Source organism: Schistocerca serialis, chromosome 1, assembly GCF_023864345.2.
Source record: "Schistocerca serialis cubense isolate TAMUIC-IGC-003099 chromosome 1, iqSchSeri2.2, whole genome shotgun sequence".
Lineage (NCBI taxonomy): Eukaryota > Metazoa > Arthropoda > Insecta > Orthoptera > Acrididae > Schistocerca > Schistocerca serialis.
In genome coordinates this window covers 1,202,174,312-1,202,188,392 of record NC_064638.1, presented here as the reverse complement: position 1 = coordinate 1,202,188,392, position 14,081 = coordinate 1,202,174,312, and the positions used below count along the sequence as shown (strand labels likewise).

The 14,081-nt window shown below is 44.3% G+C and overlaps 1 protein-coding gene across 1 annotated transcript in view; it reads right to left on the bottom strand.

Annotated features, from left to right (window-relative positions):
- The window catches only part of LOC126418986 (scoloptoxin SSD14-like), a 187,713-nt gene extending 174,094 nt beyond the window's left edge, over positions 1 to 13,619 (bottom strand). Inside the window, exon 1 of the mRNA XM_050086043.1 lies at positions 13,523 to 13,619. The gene's annotated coding sequence lies outside the window, so the exon portion shown is untranslated. The remainder of the gene's footprint in view (positions 1 to 13,522) is intronic.
- Positions 13,620 to 14,081: the final 462 nt, after the last annotated feature.

Genomic DNA, 14,081 nt, shown 5'->3' with positions numbered 1-14,081 from the left:
ACTTAAGCCATTTTCGAAATTTGGATGTTTTTCTGTAAAAATCATTGGCGCAACAGAAAAGAGCTAGAGACTTAAAAATTTATATTTAGATTCCTTTTTCATAATAATTTAATAGAAACAGTCTTCTGGATCTCACAAATTAAGATTTTTGTGGAAATTCATGATTCTCTGGTTTTTGTCTTAAAAATTAAGGAAGCAAGATAGATTAAGTAGGCTAATAAATAAGGCTAGGATGTTTAAATTTAAGTAGAAGGGAGATCCGCTATAATCATAAAGATGTGAGAAATTTCAACTGAATGACTATACAACTATAGCGATAGTGTATCTCCAAAGGGCAAGTTCAGAGCTCGTCTACTGCGTGTAGTGTAATTAAATTAATTCTCTCGCCCAAAATGTTTTACTTAGCCACATCAGACTGTTATTATGATTACTTACCTGTGTGCTGAATGCGCATTTAAATTGAGAGCTTCATCTGCCATCAGCAAAAGAAGCTATGATTTATTCAATAACTTAATGTGTTGCATACTAGTCCAGCGGTTAGTCAGGAGAGCCGATTTGATCAGGCGTTCCCTTAGCCGTCCGCACCGCGGCTTTATATATAAGAACTATATAAGAACGCTGCGCGAGAGAGAAAGGCCCCAGTTCTCTCGGGACGCTGAATAGCACACCATCTGTGTCGGGAGTCGCGTCGCGTCGGTATCATTGCTATAAACAGCCTCGGATGCCGTATTAAGTTACTCGGGATACGCGTAACCATGAAATCATTTTCGAGTGAAGTGTTAATTCTGGGATGACTTTAATTATCTATCTTCAGTTTGCGTATGTCGTATTTTCACGTGCCGCCGCGGGACAGACATTCTACCATTATTTAGCGTGGCGTTTGATGAACATTATCATCAAATTATGGCGAGCATTCACTTAAACATTTAATTTGGACAGTTATAGGTGCATCAGCGCATTTGACTCTGAACTGCTCTGTTAGTCAGATTGTGTGGATTCTTTTTTTTTTTCATCTGTGACTTTCAGAATATAGAGAACGTTTTCTCCACGATCGTTTTTGATTATGAATCCCAGACAATCTCCTAACTCCTCAGAGTTTTAAGCTGTAGCTATAAAAGTATTTCTCAGATGAAGTGGGCACTAGGAATTCTAATTACAGGCTTCACGTTTTGCTAATCACTTTCTGGTTGCCAATATTGTAGTTAGAGAGCCAGTGTTGAGAATGGCAAAAGACAGCATAAATGATAGGAACATTTTAAATAACAACATTTATTCCACCCGACGCCCCACAATTGGTGTTAATCGGCAGGGAAATGCATCTTTTCTACATTACAATTCTACATAAACAACAATCAATTTCACCCGCCGCCCCCACACCTTCTATTCAACACTCTCAGCAACACTTTAGCTGCATGAGAAATTAGACTGATGGTCCTGTGCTCTTCACATTTTTTAGTATTTCTCTTTTTCTCTACTGGTATAATAACTGTTACACGGAAGTCCTCAGACCATTCCCCTTTGTCATATATCTCGTTACAGAGGTAGACTATTTCTTTTCTTGCCTTGTTTCCCAGACTCTTCAACAGTTCTGCTGGCAAATCATCAATTCCACATGCCTTCCTATTCTTCATCTCCTTCAGCGCCCTTTCTACTTCTGCTTCCAAGATGGTAAATCCCTTTCCATCTCCCAGCACATCTTGCTCGTCTGCAACCTTAATTTCGCTTTGTATTTCATCCCCCTTATACAGACATTCAATATGTTCTTGGCATCTGTTCAAAATCTCCTGTGATTAGGATTGCTGTTATTTTCTATACACATAAATGATCTAGTGGGCAGGGTAAGCAGAAGTCTGTGGCTGTGGTATATGGAAAGGTTTCATCGTTGAGTGATGCAGGAAGAAGCAGTGTAGGATCTTGCCCACTCGTGGCTTATAGGGTGCCTAAAGTATGCTACGTTCTTGGAATGCTATACAACAATTCAAACAAATAACATTAGTAGTTTTATTTCTATTAAGCAATTGACAATACTTAACTCTGGAGTTACATCAGTGTCACAAATGACATGCAAACGACGGTCGTCGTCGTGCAAGACAGACAATATACACTCCTGGAAATTGAAATAAGAACACCGTGAATTCATTGTCCCAGGAAAGGGAAACTTTATTGACACATTCCTGGGGTCAGATACATCACATGATCACACTGACAGAACCACAGGCACATAGACACAGGCAACAGAGCATGCACAATGTCGGCACTGGTACAGTGTATATCCACCTTTCGCAGCAATGCAGGCTGCTATTCTCCCATGGAGACGATCGTAGAGATGCTGGATGTAGTCCTGTGGAACGGCTTGCCATGCCATTTCCACCTGGCGCCTCAGTTGGACCAGCATTCGTGCTGGACGTGCAGACCGCGTGAGACGACGCTTCATCCAGTCCCAAACATGCTCAATGGGGGACAGATCCGGAGATCTTGCTGGCCAGGGTAGTTGACTTACACCTTCTAGAGCACGTTGGGTGGCACGGGATACATGCGGACGTGCATTGTCCTGTTGGAACAGCAAGTTCCCTTGCCGGTCTAGGAATGGTAGAACGATGGGTTCGATGACGGTTTGGATGTACCGTGCACTATTCAGTGTCCCCTCGACGATCACCAGTGGTGTACGGCCAGTGTAGGAGATCGCTCCCCACACCATGATGCCGGGTGTTGGCCCTGTGTGCCTAGGTCGTATGCAGTCCTGATTGTGGCGCTCACCTGCACGGCGCCAAACACGCATACGACCATCATTGGCACCAAGGCAGAAGCGACTCTCATCGCTGAAGACGACACGTCTCCATTCGTCCCTCCATTCACGCCTGTCGCGACACCACTGGAGGCGGGCTGCCGATGTTGGGGCGTGAGCGGAAGACGGCCTTACGGTCTGCGGGACCGTAGCCCAGCTTCATGGAGACGGTTGCGAATGGTCCTCGCCGATACCCCAGGAGCAACAGTGTCCCTAATTTGCTGGGAAGTGGCGGTGCGGTCCCCTACGGCACTGCGTAGGATCCTACGGTCTTGGCGTGCATCCGTGCGTCGCTGCGGTCCGGTCCCAGGTCGACGGGCACGTGCACCTTCCGCCGACCACTGGCGACAACATCGATGTACTGTGGAGACCTCACGCCTCACGTGTTGAGCAATTCGGCGGTACGTCCACCCGGCCTCCCGCATGCCCACTATACGCCCTCGCTCAAAGTCCGTCAACTGCACATTCGGTTCACGTCCACGCTGTCGCGGCATGCTACCAGTGTTAAAGACTGCGATGGAGCTCCGTATGCCACGGCAAACTGGCTGACACTGACGCCGGCGGTGCATAAATGCTGCGCAGCTAGCGCCATTCGACGGCCAACACCGCGGTTCCTGGTGTGTCCGCTGTGCCGTGCGTGTGATCATTGCTTGTACAGCCCTCTCGCAGTGTCCGGAGCAAGTATGGTGGGTCTGACACACCGGTGTCAATGTGTTCTTTTTTCCATTTCCAGGAGTGTATAAAACAATTGAAGACGTCGAAATGACAACATCTGCTGCTGACAAGAAGAAGAATACTATAAAATCTGCCGCTGCACATTCATTACTAGATGGACCTGCTGTCTTCTGTGGATGTAGACTGAACTTCAGTATTGACCTGAATGATACATTTTTGCATGGTAATGGCTGGCTAACTGTGGCAATTGTACGAGGTGGTACAGGTGTACCCAATGTATCTGGACTGTCACAAATGACAGTGTCACAAATGACATGACAGATGTGTATAGTGTTGCAGAACTTTTTAGCAAAATTTTATAACTGTTACTGAAAAGATGGGGTTGTCAGGTTCGGTAGATGCTGCTATGGAATATCTCACACCAGACATTTCAAGTAACTTCCATAATATGAATTTGACCCTCACTACCCCAGCAGAAATAATGTCCACCATAAAATCTTTATAATCAAAAACATCTAGTGGGTATGGCGAAATATCAACAAAGTTAATTAAAGAATGTGATTCTGAGCTAAGTAACATATTAAGCTATCTGTGTAACCAGTCGTTTATCAGTGGAATATTTCCTGAATGGTTGAAATATGCTGAGGTTAAGCCACTGTTTAAGAAGGGAGATAAAGAAATAGCATCAAATTTCCATCCAGTTTCACTGTTGCCAGCATTCTCAAAAATTTTAGAAAAAGTAATGTAGAATCGGCTTTATAACCATCTTATCTCAAATAACATACTGTCAAAGTCACAGTTCGGATTTCTAAAGGGGTCTGATATTGAGAAGGCTATCTACACTTACAGTAAAAATGTGCTTAATTCATTAGACAAAAAATTGCAGGCAACTGGTATATTTTGTGATCTGTCAAAGGTATTTGACTGTGTAAATCACAATATCCGTTAAAGTAAATTAGAATATTATAGCGTATCAGGAAATTTTACAAAATGGTTCAAATCTTATATCTCTGGCAGGAAACAAAGGGTGTTATTAGGAAATTGACATGTATCAAGCTATGAGGCATCCTCCAACTGGGAACTAATTACATGTGGGGGCCCACGAGGTTCCATTTTGGGGCCCTTATTTTTTCTTGTGTATATCAATGACCTTTCATCAGTAACATTACCAAATGCCAAGTTCGTTTTGTTTGCCAATGATACAAACATTGCAATAAATAGCAAATCAAGTGTAGGCTTAGAAAGATCAGATAATAAAATATTTGTGGACCTTAATCACTGGTTCCTAGCCAATTCTTTGTCACTAAACTTTGAAAAAAACACACTACATGCAGTTCAGAACTTGTAAGGGGTGTCCTATGTGTATATGCCTAACATACGATGACAAGCAAATAGAAGAAGTGGACAGTGCTAAATTCTTGGGATTACAGCTTGATAATAAATTCAACTCGGAGGAGCACACCACAGAACTGCTGAAGCGTCTTAACAAATCTCTATATGCAATGCGAATTGTGTCAGACATAGGGGATATAAAAATGAAAAAGCTGGCACACTATGCTTACTTTCATTCCATAATGTCATATGGGATTATTTTTTTGTGGTAATTCATCAAACCGATCTAAAGTTTTCCAGGCACAAAAACGTGCAGCAGTAGTTATATGTGGTGTGAACTGAAAATCATCCTGCAGAAGCCTGTTTAGGGAACTAGGGATACTAACTACTGCTTCCCAATACATATATTCCTTAATAAAATTTGTCATTAAAAATATATCACTTTTTCAAACCAAAAGCTCAGTTCATGGAATCAATTCTAGAAATAAGAATAATCTTCACAAGGATTTAAAGTCACTTAGTTTTGTACAAAAAGGTGTGCATTATTTAGGAACACACATTTTCAATAACTTTCCAGCAGCCATAAAAAGCTTAACAACCAATGAAATTCAGTTTAAGAGAATCCTAAAGGTTTTATTGGTGGCCAACTCCTTCTACTCCATTGATGAATTTCTCAGTAGAACTAACTGATTTGTATGTGTGATGATATAACTTCTGCACAATTTCGGTGCAGTAATGTATTCATTGTAAATATGTGTGTGTGTGTAAGTAAAATCTAACTTCTGCACCATTTCAGCCCAGCAATGTGTTCATTGTAAATAAATATTGTAGTAGTTGTATTACACGTTTATTACTTTATAAATAAATAAAAAACTTTTTTATTTTAAATTCAGTGCATTAGTATTTGTAAAATGACTCTTTCATATAGTGTTCACTAAAAAATGACGATCATTCCACTTGGGACCTGTGGAATGGAACATTAGCTTATTTGTTTTAGTTGTAAATATTTGTCATGTATTGTTGTTTTCTGACATGTTCTACATCCTCACCACGGATCAATTGGAATGAAAGTAAATCTAATCCAATTCACACTCCGGAAATACCTCTCACTATTGTCTGTACACTGAGTCGATCTGAGTGGCCGAGGCTGGCAGGAGCGGCGCTTTCATTCACTTCTTGCAGGGGGCGCGCCTGGCGCGGCTCAGTCCTTGTCAGCAGGCTATTGGCTGACGTTTCCTCACCGCCTTCTCTGGTTTTTCGTTCCTCGTCTTCGTTCTGGCGCTTGTGGTTATGCCAGAACATACAAGAGACTCACACAAAATTTCTAGTTGGTTCGATGAATGTGACAGATGTAGGTTAATGCAAATGAGTAGGAACGTCATCTACATCTACGTACATACCTCCAAACTACCGTGCGGTGCACGGCGGAGGATACCTTGTACCACAATAAGTCACTTCCTTTCCTGTTCCACTCGCAAGTAGAGCAAGGGAAGAACGACTCCCTAAAAGCCTAAGTACAATCCGTAATTTCTTTTGTCTTATCTTCGTGCTCCTTACGCGAAATATAGGTTGACGACAGTACAATCGTTCTGCAGTCAGACTCAAATGCTGGTTGTCTACATTTGTGCAATAGTGCCTCGCAAGAATGCATCGTCTTCCCTCCAGGGAATCCCACTTCAGTTCAAGCAGCATCTGCGTAACACTTGTGTGCTGACCGAACCTATCAGTAACAAATCTACCAGTCCGCCTCTGAATTGTTTCAATGTCTTCTTTTAATCTGACCTCGTGGAGATCCCATATACTCGAATAGTACCCAAGGATGAGTCGCGCTAGTGTTCTATGCGCCATCTTCTTCCGGATAGGTTAAACTTTCTCAAAATTCTCCCATTAAATCGAAATAGAGTATTTGCCTTCCCTACTACAAGTCTGACGTGCTTATTCCATTTCACAGTGCTTTGCAACATTACGCCTAGATATTTAGTCGAAGTGACTGGGTCAAGCTGCACCCACTGTATTCGAACTTACAAGACTGTTTTTCCTACTCAACTGCATTAACTCACATTTTCCTACATTTAGAGCAAGCTGCCATTCATCACACCAACTATAAATTTTGTATAATTCATTTTCTATATTCCTACTGTCACTCAAGCATGACATCTTCCTGTAATCACAGTGTCATCAGGAAACAGCTGTAATTGCTGCTCACCCTGTCCATCAGGTAAGTTGTGGATACCGAAAATAAAAGCATCCTGTCACACTTCCCTGGAGCACTACTGACGATACCCTTGTCTCTGATGAACACTTGCCGTCAAGAACCACTTACTGGGTTCTATTACGTAAAAAGGTCCTCAGCCCGCCCAGTTAGCCGTGCGGTCTAACGCACTGCTTTCCGGGCGGGAAGGCATACCGGTCCCGTGCACAAATCCACTCGGCGGATTAGTGTCGAGGCGGATTAGTGTGCCAGCCAGTCTGTGGATGGTTTTTAAGGAGGTTTTCCATCTGCCTCAGTGAATGCGGACTGGTTCCCCTTATCCTGCCTTAGTTACACTATGTCACCGATTGCTGCGCAAACACTTTCTCCACGTAGGTGTACACCAAAATTACTCTACCATGCAAACATTGGGGTCACACGGTGTGAGATGTTCCCGTGGGGGGAACCACTGGGTGCCGAAGTGCGCAATAACCCTGGGTTCGGCGTGGGGTGGCTGTGGGGTGAGTGGACTGCTGTAGCCTGCTGTGGGGTTGATCTAACACACTGCTTTCCGGGCAGGAAGGCGTATTGGTCCCCAGCACAAATCCACCCGGTGGATTAGTGTCAAGGTCCAGTGTGCCGGCCAGTCTGTGGATGGTTTTTAAGGTGGTTTTCCACCTGCCTCGGCGAATGAGGGCTAGTTCCCCTTATCCCACCTCAGTTACACTATGTCGGCGATTGCTGTGCAAACACTTTCTCCATGTACACATACACCATAATTACTCTACGACTCAAATGGTGTGAGACGTTCCTGGGGGGGTTTCCACTGTGGGCCGAACCGCACAGTAACACTGGCTTCAGTGTGGGGCAGTGGTGGTGCGAGTGGACAGCTGTAACCTGTTGTGTACCACTATGAGCTGCGGCAGTGACGAAGCCTCTCTGTCGTTTCTAGGTCCCCAGTTACATACAATACAATACAAAAGGTTCTCTAGCCGGTTACATATATGGGAAGATATAGTGTATGTTTCGACCTTCGTTGACAATCTGCACTGGGACACCGTGTCAAACGCTTTCCGGAAATCTAGGAATATGGAACCTCCTTGTTGCTCTCCATCCATGTTTTGGAGCGTATCATGGGAGAAAAGGCCGAGCTGAGTTTCACAGGAGCGATGCGTTTTAAATCCGTGCTGTGGACAGAAGCTTTTCTACATCAAGGAAATTTATTATATTCGAACTCAGAATGTGTTCAAGATTTCTGCAGCAAACCGATGTTAAGCGTATTGGCCTTTAATTATGCAGGTCAGTTACTTTACCTTTCTTATATACAGGAGACTTCTGCGCGTTATTCCTTTCGGTTGGGACTTTGCGATGGGGAATAGATTCGCGATAACAGCGAGATAAGTAAGGGGCAAATGCCGCAGTGTACCGTCTGTATAACTCAACTGGCATTCCATCTGGTACTGGAGGCTTACTTATTTTTAACTCTTTCAGTTGCTTCTCTACGCCAGTGACGCCTACGTACTCCTTGCAGGAGTATGTACGACTGTCTAACGACGGTATGTTTGTTCAATACTTTTACGTGAATTATTTCTTAAAAGTGAAATTTAAAACTTCATCTTTTCTTCTGCTGTCTTCTATTCCCCCCCTAAACTAGCTGAAATGTGACTGGATAGCGGCGTTCGACTCGTTTAGTGATTTTATGTGTGGCCAAAACTTTTTTTCCAGTTTATGGCAAGATCTTTCGCTAAGGAATGACGGTGGAACTTGTATGCTTCGCACACTGTTTTCTTTACGGACAACAAACTTCTGATAACTTTTGCTTGTCAACATTTGCGCGTTGTTTTTTGAACCGAGAGTGCAAAAATCTCTGTTTCCTCAACATTTTCCGAATTTGATTATTAAACCACGGAGGGTCTTTCCTTCCTTAATCCACTTACTTGGCAAATACCTCTCCAGAGAGCGATTTACAACCAAATTGTTCTTTGCCCATAATCCCCTTTTGCCCGTTATACTGGACCTAATTGATGTCCATTCATAGTCTAAGTGGAATGATAACAGTTGCTTATCTGCTTTTTCTGGCATAAACGCTCCCATGGCCTTGTTGATAGATTTATTAACTTTAGTAGAAATCGCCTTCCACGTACAAGGTCTATCCGAAAAAATTCCACAACATTCGTAATTCAGCACCAATGGTTGGTTGGAGCGAAATGCGGTTAGCTTCCCTGCACACGCCTGCGTTTAATGTTTAACAGTCGGAAGTTTCACTGCGGTGTGTCTGTTAATTATTGTTAAGTGCTGTATTAAGTAGAACGTTGTGTCGCGCAGTTTGCAAATTTCGAGATGGAAGAGTTAGAGAAGCAACGCGTATGCATAAAATTTTCCATGAAATCCAAGAAACCCTTTACATAGACACACCAAATGATGACCGAGCAAGGTGGCGCAGCGGTTAACACACTGGACTCGCATTCGGGAGGACAACGGTTCAGACCCGCGTCCGCCCATCCTGATTTAGGTTTCCAGTGATTTCCCTAAATCGCTTCAGGCAGATGCCGGGATGGTTCCTTTGAAAGAGCACGGCCGATTTCCTTCTCCACCGTTCCCTAATCCAATGGGATTGATGACCTCGCTGTTTGGTCCCCTCCCCTTAAATTAACGAACCAATCAACCAACCAACCAACGAAATGATACAGAGAGCCTACGATGATGTGTCTTCAGCCGTACTCGGTATTACAAAACGTTCACAAGGTTTAAAAATGGCCAGACGGAAGTTAAAAATGACCCTCGTTCGGGACGCCCTTCGACGTCTACCGATGACGCTCATGACAGGAAACGTCAACGAAATTGAACGTACCAATCGAAGATTGGCTGTCCGAGATATTGAAGAGGAATGTGACATATCAGTTGGGCCATTTCATGAAATCCTGGCACATCATCTTGGAATGCCGCCAAGTTCGTCCCACGGCTCATGAGTCAAGACCAGAAAGACCTTCGCGTCGCAGTCTGTGAAGAGCTTTTGGATTTCGCAAAAGAGAACGAGATGTTCCTAAGTGCATCAGAACTGGTGATGAGCCATGATGTTGAAACAAAGGTTCAATCTTCACAATGGTTCCAGAAAGGTTCTCCAAGATCAAAAAAAGCTCGCCAGATCAGGTCAAACGTCAAAGCCATGTTAATAGTTTTCTTTGACTTTGAAGGATTAGTTCATCATGAAACGAAAGTTTTCCATTTCGAAAATATAACATTACTCTGTACTCTTCCGGCGTACAAAATTGGAATGTAGTTGTAAATGTATAATCGTAAACACAGAAAATCTTTGAATCTTGTTGTATTTTAACAAACATGATTTAATTATTTTTCTGCATTCTTTGGAACATTTCAAAACCCTGAATAAAACTGCGTTATAGAAACATTGATCAAGGATGCCAAAGTGGCATCCATGATCATTAGCATCCCTGCGTGTCCTTTTATCACACAATAAAGAGGGAAAGACTTCATACCATATGTTACTGTTCGGGTATGAAAGTGTCCGATTATTAGAACTGACTACAGAAATGTGTGGCTCATGAGAAGCTGGTCGACCATTCTACCCCGTTCTTGTTAACTTCCTACAGTCATTGTTCAAGCTGGACTGCTGATAGCATTTTGGAGGCCACGAATCATTCCTTGCGCTGGCTTCGTCAGATTTTTTACAACCACACTCGGCAATGCTAGACGCTCGCTGTCCGGGGTAGCCGCGCGGTCTCGGGCGTCTTGTCACGGTTCGTGCGGCTCCCTCCGTCGGAAGTTCGAGTCCTCCCTCGGGCATGGGTGTGTGGTGGTGTGTTGTCCTTAGCTTAAGTTATGTTAGATTAGATTAATTAGTGTGTAAGCCTGGGGGCCGATGACCTCAGCAGTTTGGTCCCAGATTTCCCTATTGTCCGTCGGTATATGAGGACTGCCTGGTCTTGGTTCAGCTGTCATTGTTGCTTCATGTTTCCACTTCAAAAGCACGTCAACAAGAGTCGACTTGGCCAGCTTTATGACTGAAATCTCCCTAACGAATTTGTTACTCAGGTGACATCTAGTGACCAGTCCACGTTACAAGTCGCTGACCTCTCCTGACCACCATGTTTGGCTGTCACTGCTTCTCTACTGACAGCACAACACTCTTCGTTTCCTTTTGAGGGCTATCCACATACCGTTGATCAGTGTATATTATAAGTAGTAAAAGCTCTATAACACACTACTGGCCATTAAAATTGCTACACCAAGAAGAAATGCAGAAGATAAATGGGTATTCATTGGACAAAAATATTATACTAGAACTGACATGTAATTACATTTTCATGCAGTTTGGGTGACAGATCTGGAGAATGTGCTGGCCAGCGCAGCAGTCGAAGATTTTCTGTATCCAGAAAGGCCCGTACAGGACCTGCAACATGCGGTCGTGCATTGTCCTGCTGAAATGTAGGGTTTCGCAGGGATCGAATGAAGGGTAGAGCCACGGGTAGTAACACATCTGAAATGTAACGTCCACTGTTCAAAGTGCCGTCAGTGCGAACAAGAGGTGACCGAGACGTGTAACCAATGGCACCCCACACCATCATGCCGGGTGATATGCCAGTATGGCGATGATGAATACACGCTTCCAATATGCTAAATTCAAAATGGTTCAAATGGCTCTGAGCACTATGGGACTTAACATCTATGGTCATCAGTCCCCTAGAACTTAGAACTACTTAAACCTAACTAACCTAAGGACAGCACACAACACCCAGTCATCACGAGGCAGAGAAAATCCCTGACCCCGCCGGGAATCGAACCCGTGAACCCGGGCGTGGGAAGCGAGAACGCTACCGCACGACCACGAGCTGCGGACTTCCAATATGCGTTCACCGCGATGCCGCCAAACACGGATGCGACCATCATGAAGCTGTAAACAGAACCTAGATTCATCCGAAAAAATGTCGTTTTGCCATTCGTGCACCCAGGTTCGTCGTTGAGCACACCATCGCAGGTGCGCCTGTATGCAAATTAGCCAGCGTCAAGGGTAACCGCAGCCGTGGTCTCCGAGCTGATAGTCCATGCTGCTTCAAACGTCGTCGAACTGTTCGTGCAGATGGTTGTTGTCTTGCAAACGTCCCCATCTGTTGACTCAGGGATCGAGACATGGCTGCACGATCCGTTACAGCCATGCGGATGAGATGCCTGTCATCTCGACTAATAGTGATACGAGGCCGTTGGGATTCAGTACGGCGTTCCGTATTACCCTCCTGAACCCACCGATTCCATATTCTGCTAACAGTCATTGCATCTCGCTCGACCAACGCGAGCGGCAATGTCACGATACGATAAACCGCAATCGCGATAGGCTACAATCCGACCTTTATCAAAGTCGGAAACGTGATGGTACGCGTTTCTCCTCCTTACACAAGGCATCACAACAACGTTTCACCAGGCAACGCCGGTCAACTGCTGTTTGTGTATGAGAAATCGGTTGGAAACTTTCCTCATGTCAGCACGTTGTAGGTGTCGCCAACGGCGCCAACCTTGTGTGAATGAACTGAAAACCTAATCATTTGCATATCACAGCATCTTCTTCCTGTCGGTTAAATTTCGCGTCTGTAGCACGTCATCTTCGTGGTGTAGGAATTTTAATGGCCAGTAGTGTACATTCTCCGGGTAATCCTAAAGTATCTTTCATCTGTCGATTTTGCCCCATTTTAAGAACGTCTTAAGATCTATCTGCTAGGATACTCTTAATTAAAATACAAATCTGGTCCGATTCTCTGTAATTCGTCTTCTTGTTTACCAACTATGTATCACCTCTCGTGACATATAGTGGTTGGCTGGTTGTTTGATTTGGGCAAGGAGACCAAACAGCAAGGTCATTGGTCCCACCGGATTATGGAAGGGTGGGGAGGAAAGCGGCCGTGGCGCTTCATAGGAACCATCCCGATGTTTGTCTTAAGTGATTTAAGGAAATCACGGAAACCTAAATCAGGATGATTGGACGCTGGGTTGAACACTCATCCTCCCGAATGCGAGTTCAGTGTGCTATGCTAACTACTGCGCCACCTCGCTCGATGAAGCTAGTAGTTAATTGTGCATAACATAGGGCTGTCCAAATACCGTTGATGAGTGTATATTATAAGCTCTATAACACATTCTCCGCGTGATCCCAAAGTTCCTTTCATCTGTCGATTTTTCCCAGTTTCAAGAACGTCTTAAGATCTATCTGCTAGGATATCCCGAATTCAAATACAAATCTGGTCCGATTCTCCGTAATTCGTCTTCTTGACTACCAAACGACAGGGCAGAAATGTACGAATGTGAACAGGTCATCACTCTGACTGCCTAGACGAGATTGAGGGAGTTCTCCGCAGAATCAGTGAGGAAAGCAACATGCTGAAAACATTAACTACAAGTAGGGACATTTCTCAAGACATCAAGGCACAATTTCCATGGTACTTGAGGTAGCCTGAGATGGAGGGATTGGCACAGGAGAAGACACCGTGGAGTGTCCCACCAAACCAGACATATCTCAGGAAAAAAAATACCTTTAATGAGAAAGCCGGTATACTCGCCACAGACAGTGAAGATCGTGACGAAAGAGCGCCTGCAGTCCGGATGAAGCACGGCACGGAGCGGATAAACGTGCTGAACTGCGGCATACGTTCCCCAACTGGCGAATCGCTGGCAGTGTTAATCTACCGGCCTGGAGCAAACGCCAGCTGCTGATCGTCAGCGATAAGCCGCTAGCGAGCCGGCAGTGATAAGACAACTTGGCACAGCGCATCGTCGCCCCGAACCATTGACACAGCATGTAGCGTCACCGTGAACTGCAAATGTTGGAAGGTCAGCGTACTCCATGCTCTCCCGCTTTTGCATCACGATGTGGTGTCCGTAATTAAAGTTCCAGTTTCAAAATGCTGTAGAAAGAGAACTGCTGCTCAGAATGACGTCAACTTTGAGCAGCATATTACTGACTCGGGGTAAACGCCATGGAAAAAAAAAAAAAAAAAAATACGAAACTTTGACCAATAGGCGGCTCTGTTAGCGTCAGAATACGCACACTATCAAATGCAGAGCACACTGCTATACTGCAGTTTGCGTCCG